Source organism: Phyllostomus discolor, chromosome X (assembly GCF_004126475.2).
Source record: "Phyllostomus discolor isolate MPI-MPIP mPhyDis1 chromosome X, mPhyDis1.pri.v3, whole genome shotgun sequence".
NCBI lineage: Eukaryota > Metazoa > Chordata > Mammalia > Chiroptera > Phyllostomidae > Phyllostomus > Phyllostomus discolor.
Window position 1 is genome coordinate 27,637,776 of NC_050198.1, and position 17,440 is coordinate 27,655,215.

Sequence of the window (17,440 nt, forward strand, 5' to 3'; positions counted from 1 at the left end):
TTGTTGTTGGTTCCATATAAACCTTTGGATTTCTAGTTCTGTGAAATATGCCTTCGGTATTTTTTATAGGAATTGTAGTAAATCTATAGATTGCTTTGGGGAGTATGGACATTTTAATGATAATTCTTCCTGTCCTTGAGCACAGTATATATTTCCATTTATTAGTATCAGTGTCTTATAATTTTCTGAGTACAGTTATTTTGCCTGTTTGGTTGAATTTATTCCTAGTTATTTTATATTTTTGATGCAATTTTAAATTGGCTTATTTTAGTTTCCCTTTCTGACAGTTCATTATTGGTGAATAAAAATGCAACCAATTTCTGAATAGTTATCCTTTCTGTGTTTCTTTTTGCAAATACAATCAGATATTTTTCTTACATGAAGGTACAAACACAAATAGATATACATGTATATTATATATATTCTTTCATACCTTGATTTTATCACCTATATTCTGAAAATCACTCATACAGTTTATAGAGATCACCTTAATTGTTTTTTAATGGCTTCACAGTGTTTCATTGTGTACACATATCAAAGTTTATGCAACTAGTTTCATATGGATGGGCATGTAGATTGTTCCAAATATTTTGCTATGAAAATAATTCTATAATAAATAACCTTGTGTGTGTGTGTGTGTTTCCTGTTTGTAGATGTAGAAGAGTATCATTAGGGTAAATTCCTAGATTAAGGACTGCTGGGTCAAAGGGTGAATGCATAAGTGATTTTGTTAGATATTACCAAATTCCTCTTTACAGGGGTTGTACCATCTTCCACTTGAGGTAGCAATGTATTAGAAAGCAACACATATCTGTAGACGAAGAAGAGCATTTTCAAAAACAGTTGATATTGTCCCCATAACATGCATAAAACTGAGTGTCTGTATGACAAAATTAGGAAATTATAGGAGAAAATTCATTGATGTATACATGGCATAAATGAAAAGTGAGTTGGATGAAATAAGGACGTAAAGTTAAAAAGAATACCTAAATTGAAAAGGCATAGTCAAAACCTACAGTAGAAATAATAAAGCACAGAATATGTACTGTAGAAAATTGAATCAGAAATATGAAGGCTAAATTTGATTACCTCTCTCAGAATTCAGAGGAAAACAACAAAGATGATTATGGGTATAGAAAGATGCTCTAATAACATAATTGCAGGTGCTTCTCAGGAAGAAACCACTTAAAACAGACTCAAGTCAAGGGAAGGGGACTGAGCAAAAAAGCATAATAATATTAACTTAGATAAGGAAAAAATAATGATTAAACAAACACAATAATCCATGCTAAAGTAGAAGAAAACTGCCCTAGCATAGGGATTAATAAAACCCCCCAATTAAAAGTACACAAATTGATAGGATTCAAACAGATACTACACATGCCTGCATAAATGCATGCCTGTTGTGCATTTGCATATACATACAAACTCATAGAATCCACACAAAATTGTTTAATTTGGGATATAAATAAAATGATGTCCTACAAATATCCTGGAAATATAGACATCTCTTTTAAAGATGTTAAATGAAATGATCAAATATAAATTTTCTAGATTAAAACTTAGGAACAATTATCATCTGAATTAAATTAACCAAGGACAGTTTTAATTGATGAAATTATTGTAAAATTCATTTAAATATTTAAAAATACAGTGATAGAAAGAATATGTAAGAATATTGTAAATAATTTGTAAAGAAGAGTATTGGGAAGAGACTGAGCCTTCCATATGGTAAAGTCTACTATAAAGCAAGAATAAGTAAATCAACATGCCACTGAAGGCAAAGTGGCAAGATAAGCAGGTCACCATAATAGAAGAGATGATCCAAAACCAGATCTTAATATTTATGTTATACAAGGGAAAACAATTCTGTGTAGAATAAAGAGATTTTCCAACAGTTTTGTTATGATTGGGTAACTATTTGGATTTGCATGGGGGTGTCTATTCAGACCCTCACAATAGAGCACATAGAAAATTACATACCAGTAGATTAGGTTTGAATAATTAAATTTTAAAATATCAATCAATCAGTGGCCAGCAGGTCTCGGAGTGAGTGCATGTGCACCCACTGGACCTGAGCGGAAGGAGCACCAGCACTCATATAGACATGGAGGAGCAAGGCACTGTTTAGGGGTAGAGAAAGGTTTGGGGTGAGTTCTGTCCCTGGAAGGGGTGTACAGAGCAGGGCAGGAGATGCTTTGAGGGAGGTAGAGGAGCAAGGGAGTACCCTGAGCTAGAGCAACCCACCAGTCATGGAAGTTGAAGAGACAATGGACTGTCTTCAGGAGTTCCTGGAACATCACAAAGTGATCGTGGACCAATTGAATGAACAGCAAGAACCAGACCGATTTACTGACATCACCCTGATTGTCGACAATCACCATTTTAAGGCCCACAAGGCTGTTTAGGCTGCTTGCAATAAGTTCTTCTACAAATTCTTTCAGGAGTTAACTTAGGAACCTTTGGTAGAGATAGAAGGTTTAGTAAAATGGCCTTTAGTCATTTAAGGGAGTTCACATATATAGCAAAATTAATGATACAAGGAGAAGAAGAAGCCAGTGATGTGTGGAAAGCAGCAGAGTTTCAGCAAATGCTAGAAGCTATCAAAGCACTTGAAGTCAGGAACAAAGAAAACTCTGCTCCACTGGAGGAAACTACCACAGGAAAAAGTGATACCAAAAAAAAGGATTGCAGAAACTTCAAATATCAACACTGAGCCATTGCCACCTATAGAACTGGAACCATTGAAATTGAGGCAGAGATCATGGAAGGCACCATTGAAGTGGAAAAGGAAGGTGTGGAGACACTAGAGGAGCATGTGGCTTCTGCCAAGCAGACTGTGGAGTACAGTACTTCAGAGTGTGTCTTCTTCCGACAATTCAGCTCTGGCCCTGTTGGCAGATGTTACCAGCAAGTACTGTCAAGGTGACAGAAAAGGGCAGATGAAAGAAGACAGCTGTGCATCTGACCCCACAAGCAAAAAAGGTAGAAGGTATTGATTGAAATTGTGGAACTTCAGGTGGCACATGTGGAGAAATGTGCCAACATTGTGAGAAATGTAACCATTCATTTACATTGTTTTACCATTTTAAAGAACACATGAAATCACACTCCACTTAGAGTTTCAAGTATGAAATATGCAATGAAAGGTATCTTCAGGAGAATGCATGGAAACAGCACCTCAATTGTTACTACCTTGAGGAAGGTGAGGTCAGTAAGAAGCAAAGAACTAGGAAAAAATTTCAGACATATCAGTACTGTGAGAAACAGTTTGACCACTTTGGACATTTTAAAGAGCATCTTTGAAAACATACAGGTGAAAAACTTTTTGAATGTGCAAATTGTCATGAATGATTTGCTAGAAATAGCACTCTCAAATGTCACCTGACTGTGTGCCAAACTGGAGTGGGAGCAAAAAAAGGAAGAAAGAAGCTTTACGAATGCCAGATCTGTAACAGTGTATTTAACAGCAGGACCAATTCAAAGATCACTTGGTAATACACACTGGAGATAAACCCAACCGTTGTACTTTATGTGACTTGTGTTTATGTGACTTTATGTGTTTCTGCAAGGAAATTAATTAAGGAGGCATATCAATGAATCTCATAATATTTCTGAGCATCTGGTAACTGAAGAAGTTCTTTCAGTAGAAACCTGTGTGCAAACTGATCCTGTATTATAGAACAAGTAGGTAAGGTTCATGTGTTACCACTGCTTCAGGTTTGGGTAGACTCAACACAAGCGACTGTGGAACAGGTCCATCCCAGATCTGCTCCAGGACAGCCAAGTACATGATATGCACATGAATGAGCTCCAGAGCAGATCCAAGTGAGTTACCTAGAAGTGGTTGAATTCAGACTGAAGAAGGCACTGAAGTCCACATGGTGGAGCTGCATATTGAATGGGTAAACCAGGTGCCCCTGGAAGTCCACACCAAGCTTCTAGAAGCAGGCTTGGAGCAAGTGACCCCTGACGTCATGAACCCAGAACAGAGGGAACTAAGCCAAGACTTCACTGCTGAGGCAGCTGGAGAAGTTCACAAAGACGCCATGGGTTTAAAGACCAGGCCAGTGATGGGTTCTCAAGCTGGAAGTGTGGGAAATGAGAACAGAACACCTTTGCCAGTTTTAGAATGAACAAGTGAATATATTTTTAAACATGTGTGTTGGGCTTTTGAACTGATATTGGGCAGTGTGACTGTCCCTGAGCTAACAGACAAGTGGACCAAAGTTAAATTCTTTTCTGTTGTGCTGAACTGTTCCAATTGAAACAACCTGATTTCTCCTCCTGGCTAATTCCACAGAGGAGGGATGTTTCCTGTAAGTGAATGGGAAGTTTTGAGAAGTATATTTCTGGAAACTTAAGTGGATTATATTGTTATACAGTTGGGTACTAATGTATCTATTTTCATTGTGCTAAGAGTTCCCCCTTCTTTTTCCCAGGTTGTGTTCTTTCTCAGTTTTACACATTGTAAAACCAAACATAAAATCATTAGAATATAAGTACTGGTATTCTAATGCATGTTAGAAAACTGAATATCAAGAATATAGACCACATGAAGAAAAGTACATTGTTACTGTGCAGTTAAATGTTGGCTTCTAGCTTTCCTCAGTTTGAACAACATTCTTGTCTACTCTGATAGTCACAGATGTCAGCTTTGCAACAGAAACAGAGTGGTGGCAGCAGCAGAATTTCCAGAATGTAAAAACAATCCATACTCATGTTCCTTTTCAAAACCAACTAAACTTCTATAAAGCATCTCTAGTTCTTTCAAAGTGTGTGTTACAAGGAGCAATGTAGATGATACTGTATAGTATTTATATTTTTGCTTATAATGGCAACTACCAATTCTTTTTCACTTAAGTTAGGATGAAAATTTCATTTAATGGCAGCCAGAGGGCCATTTTCAATTGGGAAAAATTCATTTCTACCTGTGGTAAACTTTATTTTGGTTGAAAAACTGCACTAGTGTTTTACCGCCAGGTAAAAAATAGATGAGCATCATTTAAAAATTAATGTATTTAAAATAAAGTACAGAGAAAAACATGTATAGAAGATATCAGGCTTTGTTTTGAGTGAATCTTTCCCCCAACCTTAATGTAAAAGTCTTGTGTTATAACTTTTAAAGCCATACAAATAAGAGTGCTAAACTGTGGACTTAAAAGTAGGTGTGTAAATATTTTTAATCAGTATTACTTGGAAAATAAAATAACACTACATTTTAAAAATATTGAACCATCAAAAATTAAGAAAACAGATTTTTATCCTTAAGGTCTCTGGGTTTAAAAACAACAGAAGAAAACACTAAAGGATAAATACAGGATCTGGCAGAAATAATGCCTGCTTAAATGTGGTTGGTAGGGCAATAATATGGGTGTAATAATTTACAGTTTTAATTTGAACATATCACCTAAAGTGTTATATGGTATGCTTGAGTGTGATATTGTTAAGTTACAGAATTACATGTTTATGATTTTGTAATTCAAAAGGGGTGTCATTTGTGCTGAAACCTGTATAAGCAAATAAACTTAAAATTCCTGTATAGAGGCTTCCAGTCAAGATGGCAACATAGGCATACATGGCTCACTTCTTTACACAACCATATCAAAATTACAACTAAATAAAGTATAGAATAGCCATCACTCAAGAATGTCAGAAATCGAGTTGAATAGAAGTCTGAATACTTACCTGGCAGGAGAGATACCATGATCACAAAGGTGGTTTTCCCAGGGGGAGGCTTATCCTTTGTACTCCGGATGTGCTGACTCCTGCAATTTCTCCAAAGGTGGGACACTTGACTGCATAATTTGTGGTAATGAGGGACTGTGAAGGAAAAAAAAAGTCTGACAACTACATAATTAAAGAAAACAGATCCATCCAGAATGGTAGAAGGGGCTACAGATGCAGAATAGGTGGGTCCCACACCCATGTGGATAAAAATTCGGGAGGGATATCTTGGAAGCGAGGAGTCCCAGACCCACACAAGGCCTCCAAGCCCAGGATTCCAGTACCAAGAAGGTAAGTTCCAACTACTTCTGGCTGTGAAAACAGTGGACATTGAGTCAGTGGAGGCCCTAAGCAGTTCCTCTTGGGGAACCCATACATGGACTCACCTACTCATATTTGCTCCCTCTGAGCTCCAGCACCATGGTGGCAGCTTGAAGGGCACCGCTGATATAGAGGGTGAGACTGAGTGTCTGGCATTGGGGTGAGCAGAGGCCACTGTCCCTTTGCTGAGCCCTTCCCACACAGAGCCAGTAGGCTGGTACTATATCTAAGACTCCATCAACCTGGCTAACACTGTAACCTACCCTGAAGTTCCACAGAAGCTTTATCCCACCCAACTTACAGGCCCACCCAAGCTGCTTTTATGTAAGAATGGCTGGTTTGGGCTCCTAAATCCTGTTAAACAAACAACAGCTGGCTTCAGTGAGCCCTAGTGGCAACCAGATTAGAGTAGCAGCTTATTTTCACCTGAGGACCTACAACCTCAGCACAAGTAGCAGCCATCTCAGATTGCTTTATAACTCAAGTAGGGTGCCCCAGGTAAAACACAGGTAGGGGATGAGCTTGGTCTGCACCACCTGGGAAACCCCAGGGCCAACATACCTAGTAGACAGCTATAGACCATGTCAGAGCACCACTACCCTGCCCCTACACAGCTGATTCTCCATGGAGGACGGAGATTGGAAGTCAGTGGGCACAGCCAGGCCTTGCAGCTGACTGGCTTGGGTAAATCCCTCCCACTGATCTGCCAAAAGCAATCAAGGCTCAACTACAAGAGAAGGGTTTACTCAGACCACACAAAGGGTGCACCTTAAGTGCCCAGCTTGGGTGATAGGGGAGGCTGTGCCATGGAATCGTACAGGACACCTACTACCTTGGGCCATACTGGCTCACAGAGTCCAAGACACAGAGTCCAAGAAGTTCTACCTAACACATAAAAACAAACACAAGGAGGCTGCCAAAATGAGAAGACAAAGAAACATGGCCCAAATGAAAGAACAGATCAAAACTCCAGAAAAAAGAGTTAAACAAAATGGAGATAAGCAATCTATCAGATGGAGAATTCAAGACACTGTTTATAAGGATGCTCAAGGAACTTAGTGAGGACCTCATCAGCGTAAAAAACACCCAGTCAGAAATGAAGGCTATGCTAACTGAGATAAAAAACAATTTTTAAAGATTTTTTAAAGATTTTATTTATTTATTTTTAGAGGGGGAAGGGAGGGAGAAAGAGAGAGAAACATCAATGTGCGGTTGCTGGGGGCAGTGGCCTGAAACCCAGGCATATGCCCTGACTGGGAATCAAACCTGTGATGCTTTGGTTCACAGCCCACACTCAATCCACTGAGCTACACCAGCCAGGGCTGAAATAAAAAACAATTTACAGGGAAACAACAGTAGAATGGATGAAGCTGAGAATCAAATCAATGATTTGGAACATAAGGAAGCAAAAAACAACTAATCAGAAAAACAAGAAGAAAAAAGAATCCAAAAGAAAAAGGATAGTATAACAGCCTCTGGGACAACTTTAAGGGGTCAAACATTCACCTCATGGAGTGTTGGAAGGAGAAGTGAAAGAGAAGAAGGACATTGCAAATCCATCTGAAAAAAATAGTGAAGGAAAACTTTCCTAATTTGGTGAAGGAAGTAGACACACAAGTCCAGGAAGCACAGAAAATCCCAATTATGATGGAAACAAACAGGCCCACTCCAAGGCACATCATTAATAAAAGGCCAAAGGTTAAAAAGAAAAAGAGATTCTTAAAAGCAAGAGAAAGGGGGAAATTTAACATTCAGCTAAATGCTCAGCTGAACATTAGCTGAGAGAGCTGTACTTATACTTGTAATTGTACAAGTACAATTACAATTGTAACTGTAATAGAATAATCAATAAAATTTAAGTAAAATGAAAAATAAAATTTCTGTATACCTAAAATGCTATAAACCATACTAAAATATAAATTGGAGTAAACTATTTGTAATGAAAATATCAAATAGAGGTTAACATCTTATTATTAAAGCACTTACAGAAATCAACTACAGAAAGGCATAGACTGTTCACAACAGAAGAAATGAAATAGATAATAAATGTTATTACTGATAAATATATTGATTACTGATAAAGCGTTTCATTGGTTATCAAGAAAACACTGATTAGAATAGGAATGTCATGCTGATTTTTCACCTTTCAAAGTAAGAAAAGTAAATAAGGATGAGAGGATCCACAATGGTGGAGGAGTAAGTGGAAACTACACTAACATCCTCCCAGGACCAATCTGGAATTACAACTAAATTGTAGAGAAATCATCCTGAATAACCAACTGAACATTAGCTGAAGATGAGCCTTGTAACCACAGGCTTCACCACATGACTGGTACGGAGAGTGGAGGAGACACCTGAGAGCTGGCTGGGCTACCACAGGTGACATTTGAAGTGCTGGAGAGAAATTCAATGGCCGGGGGGTTCCCCTGAGAAGCGTGTGGTCTAAATCCCAAGATGGGCTCCCTGGCCTATAGCACTAGAGCCAGGAAAGGACTCCAGATACATCCAGCTGGGAAAAGCAGCAGGGTTTCTGTTTGCCAGAGAGAGAGGGCTGGAGTCACATAGAGCCTCTTAAGGAGCCAATGCATGTAATTTCATTTGAAGCCACTTACTCTGGGCTCCAGCAAAGGGTAGGCAGAGTGGACTAGAGACGCTGGAGGAGAGTCTGAGGATGGAGGCTTTGGGGAAAGAACTGAGGGAACAGCCACCAGGATCCCTGTGCTGAGTCATCCCCCATACTGCAGGAGCCAATTTGATCAGGCAAAGAGCACTCCCTTCCAAGTGGCATCAGCCTGAGGGGAAGCAATAGCTTTTCCCCCAGGAGTTACTCTACTCCACACTGTGGAGCTTAAGCCTGGTTGCTGATTGCAGAGTGACTAGATTAACAATGGAAGGATTCACTAACTGTCAATCACTGGTAGTTTCCAACAGGCTGCCTAGTGCCTGACTGGGACACTATCTGACATCACCAGGGGCAGTTCCTGAAAGAGTGGACAGTGAAATGAATTACACCACTAACTTCTTTATGATTTTCATTATTTTCTCTCCTGTACATCTTTTTAACATTCATTTCTTGTCCTTCAAATTAGTGCATATTAAGTCACTAGTTTTTATATTATAATTTATTTTAAATCTCATATTTTGCTCCTCCCTGCTCTTACTCCATTTTACCTTCTTTCCTCTTCTTATTTTCATTTTAAATTTTATTTTATCTCTTGCTATGACTTGTTTACATTCCACACTCTTACTATTTCTTCCCCTTCTGGTCTCTCAAAGCCATTTTTCTTGTTATTAGTCATCTCACATTCCTTCTTCCATCCTCAAAATACCCTTATTCTCTCTCCATCTTTATCAGTCTTTGCTCATCAGTTGTGAATATGGTGGTTGTTATTTTATTTCTCCAATTTTTTCTAGATCTTCACTGTTTTTGTATTTCAAATCTCTAATTTTACTGTTCCCCTGTCCTACTCCATTTTGCCTTCCTCCTGCCCTTTCTTTTTTTCACTTTAAATTTTCCTTGTCAACCTGGTTTTTGATACTCACTCTTAGTATCCCTTCTCCCTTGACCATATCAAAATCACTTCTCTTTCCTTTAGATGTCCCTTAAGCTCTTCTTTCTTTTTTCCATTGTATTCCCCTCCCACTAATATTAAACTTTGCTCATTGTTGTTGACAGTGCTGTGGTGGAAATTTTTCTCTAATTTGGTTCCTATTTTTTTCTTTTTTTCCTTCTCTCTCACTATTTATTTATTTATTTACTTATTTAAATTCTGTTTAAACCTAATACTATACACTTCCCTTCTCTTACTCCATTCTGCCATTTTCCCTTCCTTTATTATTTATGATGTATTTTTCTTTCTTTCTCTATTTGCCTTGTCCTTATTCATTACTCTTATTATTTCTCCTCCCGCTATCCCCTCAAAATCATTTTTCTTTCTGTTAGCTATCTCATATTCATTTTTATTTTCTTATAATAGTCTTAATCTCCTTATACTTTTATTAATGTTGGCTCATTTGCTGTTGATAGTGAGATTGTGGGTGGGGGTTAATATTGTGGGTGTGGGTTTGCTTCCTGAGCTTTGTGGTTTTGTTCTGGCAGCACCTGCACAACAAACAAGATGTGGTGGGTAGAGTGACTCTCAGTCAGCCAGCTGGAGGGAAGTAGCCACCAAAGAATGGCCCAACAACAACCAAAAGCCAATTACAACCAGACAGCCAACCTAAACAGCATAAAGGGCATCCCAACAGCATCAACTTCAGGAGACTGCACCACTGAATCCCACAGGTCTCCTACCACAGATGATCATACCACAAAGACAGGGAGTCAAAGCTGATCAATCTAAAAAGCATAAACAAACAAGAGTAACCTAAAATGGGGAGACAAAGAAACAACCCTTAATTGAAAGGAAAGGAAGAAACCCCATAAAGAGTGTTAAAGGAAGTTGAGGAGAGCAAACTATCAGATATTGAATTCAAAATAACAGTTATAAGGGTGCTCAATGAGCTCAATGAGAACTACAAAGAACTACAAGGAAGCTACAAGGAACTTACTGAGAACTACATTAACATGCAAAGGGACATAGAAACTATTAATAAGAGACAGAAGGAAATGAAAAGTACAATATCTGAAATGAAGAACACAGTAGAAGATATTAAAAGCAGGCTAGATGAAGGAGAGGCTCAAATCAGTGAGCTGGAGGACAAGGTAGAAAAAATTCCTAAACACAAAAACAAAATAAAAAGAAGATTTAAAAATAATGAAGAGAGTTTAAGGGAGCTGCAAGATAACATGAAACATAATTAAATGTGTATAATAGTGATACCAGAAGGAGAAAAAGTGGAGCATGGGATACAAACCCTCTTTGAAAAAATAGTGACAGAAAATTTCCCTACGGTGTTGAGAGAAAAAGTTACAGAAGTTAAGGAAGCACAGAGGGATATAAACCCTGTTTGAAAAAAATGACGGAAAACTTCCCTACCATGTTGAGAGAAAAAGTCACAGAAGTCGAGGAAGCACAGAGGGATGAACCCAAACTGGCTCACTCCAAGACATATCATAATTAAAATGGCAAAATTTAAAGACAAGGAGAGAATCTTAAAGCAAGAGAGGGAGAAACAGCTAGTAACTACAAGGGAGCTCTGATAAGGCTATCAGCTGATTTCTCAACAGAAACACTGCAAGCCAGAAGGGAATGGCAAGAAATATTGCAAGTAATGAAAGCTAAGGCCTGCAACCAAGACTACTCTTCCCAGCAGGGCTCTCATTTAAAATGAAAGGCAAAATAAGGAGCTTCTAAGGCAAAAAAAAGAAGGATAAAAGAATACATCACCAAATCAGCATTGCAAAGAGATGCTAAAGGGACTGCTTTAAAAAGATGACAACAATAAAAAAAAAGAAATCTCAAAATATAAAGATGAAGAAAAGGAGAGACAGAGAGGAATACAGGTACAAAAGGAAAAAATGGTAATGAATAAGTACCTATCAATAATAATCTTAAATGTAAATGGAATAAATGCTCCAATAAAAAGACAAGGTAGCTGAATGGGAAAGAAAACGACTCACATATATGCTGTCTACAAGAGACCCACCTCAGAACAAAACATCTATACAGTCTGAGAGTAAAGGGATAGAAAAAATATTCCATGCAAATGACAATGAAAAAAGATGGGACAGCAATACTTATATCAGACAAAACAGGTTTTAAAACAAAGTCTATGAAAAGAGAAAAAGGACACTTCATAATACTTAAAGGAATAATCCATCAAGAGGATACAACCCTTGTAAATGTATATGCAACTAACATAGGGGTGCTCATGTATATAAGGAAAATCTTGGAGAACTTCAAGAAAGATATTGACAGCAACACCCTTATACCAGGGGATTTTAATACTACAATGTCAACAATGGATAGATCTTCCAAGCAAAGAATCAACATGGATATTTTCACATTGAACAACACTCTAGGTCAAATGGACTTAATTGATATACAGAAACTCTCACCCCAAAGAAACAAAATATACATTCTTTTCAAATGTACATGGAAAATTAACAAAAACAGACCACATGGTAGGACACAAAACAAGCCTCAAAAAATTCATGAAAATTGAAATCATATCAATTGTTGTAGGTTAAGTGGAGGCAGTCTAGCTTCCTCACCCACATGCCTGGGTAAATAAGGGAAGCAGCGATCCCATAATCTTGAAGGGGCCAGAGAGGTAGTGTTCTCAGAGCCTTGAGACTCAGGCCAATAAATTGTCTCCAAAACATGAAGTGGGCTTACATATGCAGAATCATGCTATGTTGTATAATTTTCTGGCTGGAAGCTGGCTTTGTTCTCCTCTAGTACTTAAGGCCATAGAGGCTTCTCACTAGACACACGCAACCTGCAGCATGTGTGGCTCACCCAATCAAGAATGAAGGCATGTCGAGCATCCGCACGCCTCTGTGAATTTTCTTCTGTCTCCCTGAAGCTAGAGTGGACCTGCCAGGCCTTCACAGGCTGTAACACAATTGGCATAGTTGGCAAGATTCTCATGGTGTGGAAATGGATGAGCCCATGGGCTCTTTGGAGGGAAGCCTTGTTGGGTGGGCTGATCCTAGAGGTCCATTGCAACTGGTGGTGAGCCTTCTGGCATCATGGGCCCCATTAAGAGTGTTGCCCAATGTCAAGGACACACCTAACACTGAGAAGAAATCTGTGAGAAACAATGAGGTTGGGGGCACCCTGGAGTGGCCCAGCACCCATGTGGCCATGGCCATAGGCTGGGAGTTTCTTTCAGCTTTGCAAGCTGAGACAGAAACCGAGCTTCATGACACAGCAAAACTACATGAGTCCCAAGAATGAGAAGAAGCCCTGGAAACCAGAATTGGTGCTCTGGAAGATCTGCGAGCAACCGAAGAATGGCACAATCACAGTCTCCTGCAGCAGCAGACAGTCAGAGTCAGAGGAAGATGATACTGATGCAGAACCATGTTCCTGGAAGGCCTGCCCTGTAGTGATACAAAAAATGAAATTCCAATAGCCTATGGTACCTGGGGGGAATACTGTGGGTCCTGTGCAGATAGTAGAACATACCACATATAGACCTTACACACAGGCAGAGCTGGTTGATCTCATGCATCAGTTTTGTCAGTGACCTGGGGAGCCCTTAGCTGAGTGGCTCTTGCACTTGTGGGACCTAAGGGTGATAGCATCATGTGTTCTGATGCTGAGATGGAAAAGTCAGCATCCATCACGAAACACCCCTCCCTGCACCAGTGGCTGCAGAATAGCCAGAAACACGGTAGGGGTCAGGCCTCACATTCTTTCATGGAATAGGTAATGGCAGTTATCCATACTGTCTGGGTGAATGTGGATGACATACCAGATATGGTGAGGAAGTGGCTATTCTTTACAGACTTAGTTCAAATCTTGGGGGAGTTAGGCATGCACCAGGCCATGGTCAATCCCAACACACAGGGCCCTGATGATGAATGTTTTACAGCTAGAATGAGGGATCTTGTGCTCCAGCACACTCCTCCTTCCTCTTTTGACTAGCTGATGGTGATTCTCATGCCATTTGTTGGTCATCGCATAAATGACATTATGACCATGGAGGCAGTCTGGGAGAGGTAGAGTCTTACAGCTAACAGAAAACTGTTTGCACAGCCTCTCAGACTCTGTCTGTTTTCTGGCCAAACAGCAGCCTCATTCAAGTGACTAGAACACCGATGTGGTCAGATTGACAGGAAGCCAAACGCATACCTGTTAGAGCTCTGGAAGCAGCTGAGAACTGACCAATGCTTCCTGCAGCCCTAGATGAAAAGGAAACTAATGAGGAAATCCAGGGGTGCACTCCAAGGGCCCTGAGAAGCCTGTTCAGTCTGACTGGAAGATCATCTGGCTGTGTCAACCTCCTGAGGTGAAGGAGGAGATATCCTTTGGACCTGTGGCTAGGGACAAGGCCAAGGGACCCATCTTCAGGGAACAGGCGGGGACTGGAGGCTGCATGTTGAATTGACTATTCACTGGTCCCCTGCAAATGTCCAGCAAGTATTAGTTCTTGTGGATACAGGAGCTTAATGTACTCTTTTACATGGAAACCCTGAGAAGTTTCCAGGACCTGAGGTCTCTATTGATGGTTATGGGGGATAGAATGCAAGGGTGAAGTCTTTGCAGCTCTCTCTGGGTACCGGTCATTTGCCCTCCCCACCTGTGAATGCACTGTCTATGTCTCCCCCATTCCTCAGTATATCCTGGGTATTGACATACTACAGGGTTTGTGGCTATACATTACCACAAGAGAGTTTTGCCTACAGGCACAAGTGGTAAAAGCCATTCTGCGGACATGCTAATCACCCTTCTGTGCAATTGCCACATGCGACAGGTAATGGCAGTGAAGTAATACCAGTTGCCAGAGAACATGAGAGTTGGGGAAGGTGGGAATAATTAGGGCCTCTCACAGTCCCTGTAACTCCCCTGTGTGACCAGTGAGGAACCCAAATGGGACATGGAGAATGACAGGAGATTACTGGAAGTTCAATAAAATCATTTCTCCACTACATGCAACGGACCCTTCTGTGATGGACTTGATGGACCAGTTAACTAATGAGCTGGGAACTTACCACTTTGTAGCTGACCTAGCAAATGCTTTCTTCTCCATTGACCTTGCTCCAGAAAGTCAGGATCAGTTTGCCTTCATATGGGAGGGATGACAGTGGACTTTTACAGTGCTCCCTCAAGGATATTTGCACAACCTGACCATCTGTCATTGGCTTGTGGCAGAGGACCTGGCTAAGCCATGGCCTCCAGAGTTGTACCGGTTCTGTTACATTGATGACATCTTGGTAACTAGTGATTCTCTTGCAGAATTAGAGAAAGCAGTGACTCAAGTGCTGTCACACCTGAAGTCATGTGGCTGGGCAGTCAAGAAGTCCAAGCTTCAGGGGCCTGGATTGTCTGTCACATTCTTGGGGGATGTCTGGTCGGGTAAGACAAAAGTCATCCCTGATGCAGTGATAGATAATATTCAGGTATACCTGACCCCTACCACTGTGAAATAGCTCCAGGCATTTTTGGGCTTGTTGGGGTACTAGAGACCACTTGTGCCCCATCTAGCCTAGGTCGTTCACCCCTTACATTCCTTGGTGGAAAAGGGGGTGAACTGGAATCAAACTCTGACCTCAGAACAAGTGTTCCAAGAAGCAAAGCACATGATTAAGCAGGCCTTGCATACTTTGGAACCTGCTAGATCCTGTGAACTAGATGTGCATGTGACACAGGAAGGCTTTGGATGTGGTTTGTGCCAACAATCGGAACGGCTATGTCAACCCTTGGGTTTCTGGTCCCAACTATGGAAGGGAGCAGAGGTACAGTGCTCCATGACTGAAAAGCAATTGGCTGCAGTATATGCTGCCCTATGGGCCACAGAGGCCATAACAGGAACTGCCCCCATGACACTTAGGACCACATATCCCACTGCAGGGTGGGTCCAGGACTAGATGGCCAAGACTTGTTGTAGGACAGCTCAGACACCCACATCAGCTAAGTGGGGGGGCTTATCTGCAAAAAAGAGTACTCTGTCCACTAGCTGCTTTCAAGCTGAGCTACAGGAAGTGTTAGGCCCAGTTAGTTATGTGGATGAGAAATCAACTGTTCCTGTCCCTATAGAAGAGATGGAAGCTAGCCTCTTCCACAAAGGGCAGGCACCTATTCCCTCAGATGCATTGGTACACTGATGGGTCCACCACTGATGGTACCACTGACCTTGCTTGTATGTTGCCTGAGGGCCAGCCTACCATCTGGACCACCAGAGGAATTCAACCAGAGACAGACACAATCTGATTTGAAACTTGCATGGGACAGAGAAGCCAGTGGGCAGAACTCTGAGCTGTATGACTCATGGTAGGCAATGTGGCACTGCCCCTGACTATTTGCACAGATAGTTGGGTGGCATATCCAAGGCAAACATTATGGATCTCTACATGGCATGCAAACAAATGGATGGTTATGCATAGTCCATTGTGGGGACAGGATTTGTGGTAAGACTGATCGGAGTTAGGCCACCAGAAACAAATCACTGTATATCATGTTACTGGACATGTACCTCTTGCTTCCCCTGGGAATGATGAAGCTGGTACTCTAGCCAAGGTTCAGTGGCTAGAAACAGTACCTGCCAGTCCCTCAGGAAGAGAAGTAGCCCATTGGCTACACCATCACCTCTTACATGCTGGGCAAAAGACCACGTGGTCCACCATCAAAACTTGGACATATCCTGTTATATTAGCAGAGGTACAAGAAGCTTGTGAGACCTGTGTTGTTTGTTCATGAGAGTATAGCCGAAGGCCAGTGGGAACTTCTGGTGGTGCAGGGACAGGTACCACTGACCTGGGGACAGGTGAATGTAATCAGGCCCCTACCTAGTTCAGAGGGATATAAGTATGCTATTACAGGTGTGGACACAGCCACAGGACTTTTAGTAGCTTATCCCACATGGCACCCAGATCCAAAAGCAGTAATTGCTGTGCTGAAGCTGTATGTGCTGCTTATGGATGACCCTTAATCATCGAAAGTGATCAGGGCATGCATTTTACTGGATCATTGGTACAACAATGGGCTTGAGATTTGCAGATTGACTGGAAATTTCATGTGGCCTATCATCCCCAAGCTGCTGGAATGATTGAATGGTACACTGTTCTCTTAAAGCAGCACTGGTTTCTTAAAGCAGGGCCTGCGAGCAGCAGCTGCCCTATGCTGAGGGGCTGGATGAAATGTATATGGACTGTCCTCTGGACTTTAAATGAGTGGAGTCAGAGGGGGGACCCAGCTCTAGTGGAAGCACTGCTTCCAATTTGTAGTCCAGTTGAGCTTCAGGTATAGACTAAGGATGTTTTGCTGAAACCAGGCATGAGGAAAGAGAGGAATATTCTCTTGCCTGCTCTGGAGGGCCTGGAGCGAGGGAAAACAGCCACTTGGACATGGCTTTGGGAAATAAAAGCCCCTCACATGCATTGAGTGGCTCTTATTGCCCCTTGGAATCAAGGGGTGGAGAGAAATAGTGCCCTGGATGATTGGGACAAGGCTCCCAGTCATAATGGCCTCAGGCATATCCAGGGCCAGGAGACCATGAAATGCTTCTTTGTGCCAACTTTGTGATTTCCCTATGTCCCGTTAAGAGTTTCAAGTAGATGCTGAACCCCCATTTGAGGCACAAAAGGTGTGGTGTTCACACCCAGGAAGAACCCCTCTGCCAGCCACTGTCTTATCAGCTGACTAGAAGCTTGTTTGTATATTGCCTGAGGGTCATGGCTTGCCTTTGCTGGTTCCTGTAACTGCTCTATTTTTTCATCCATAGAGTGCAAAGTAACCCCTTAGCGCTCTGGGTTCATAGCTATGCCTCAGTGGCTAACCAA

At 41.1% G+C, this 17,440-nt stretch overlaps 2 pseudogenes; both read left to right on the forward strand.

Annotated features, from left to right (window-relative positions):
• Window positions 1-2,144: 2,144 nt before the first annotated feature.
• Window positions 2,145-5,211, forward strand: LOC114505284 (annotated as a pseudogene).
• Window positions 5,212-5,680: 469 nt separating this feature from the next.
• Window positions 5,681-5,827, forward strand: LOC114505908 (annotated as a pseudogene).
• The last annotated feature ends 11,613 nt before the right edge of the window (window positions 5,828-17,440 follow it).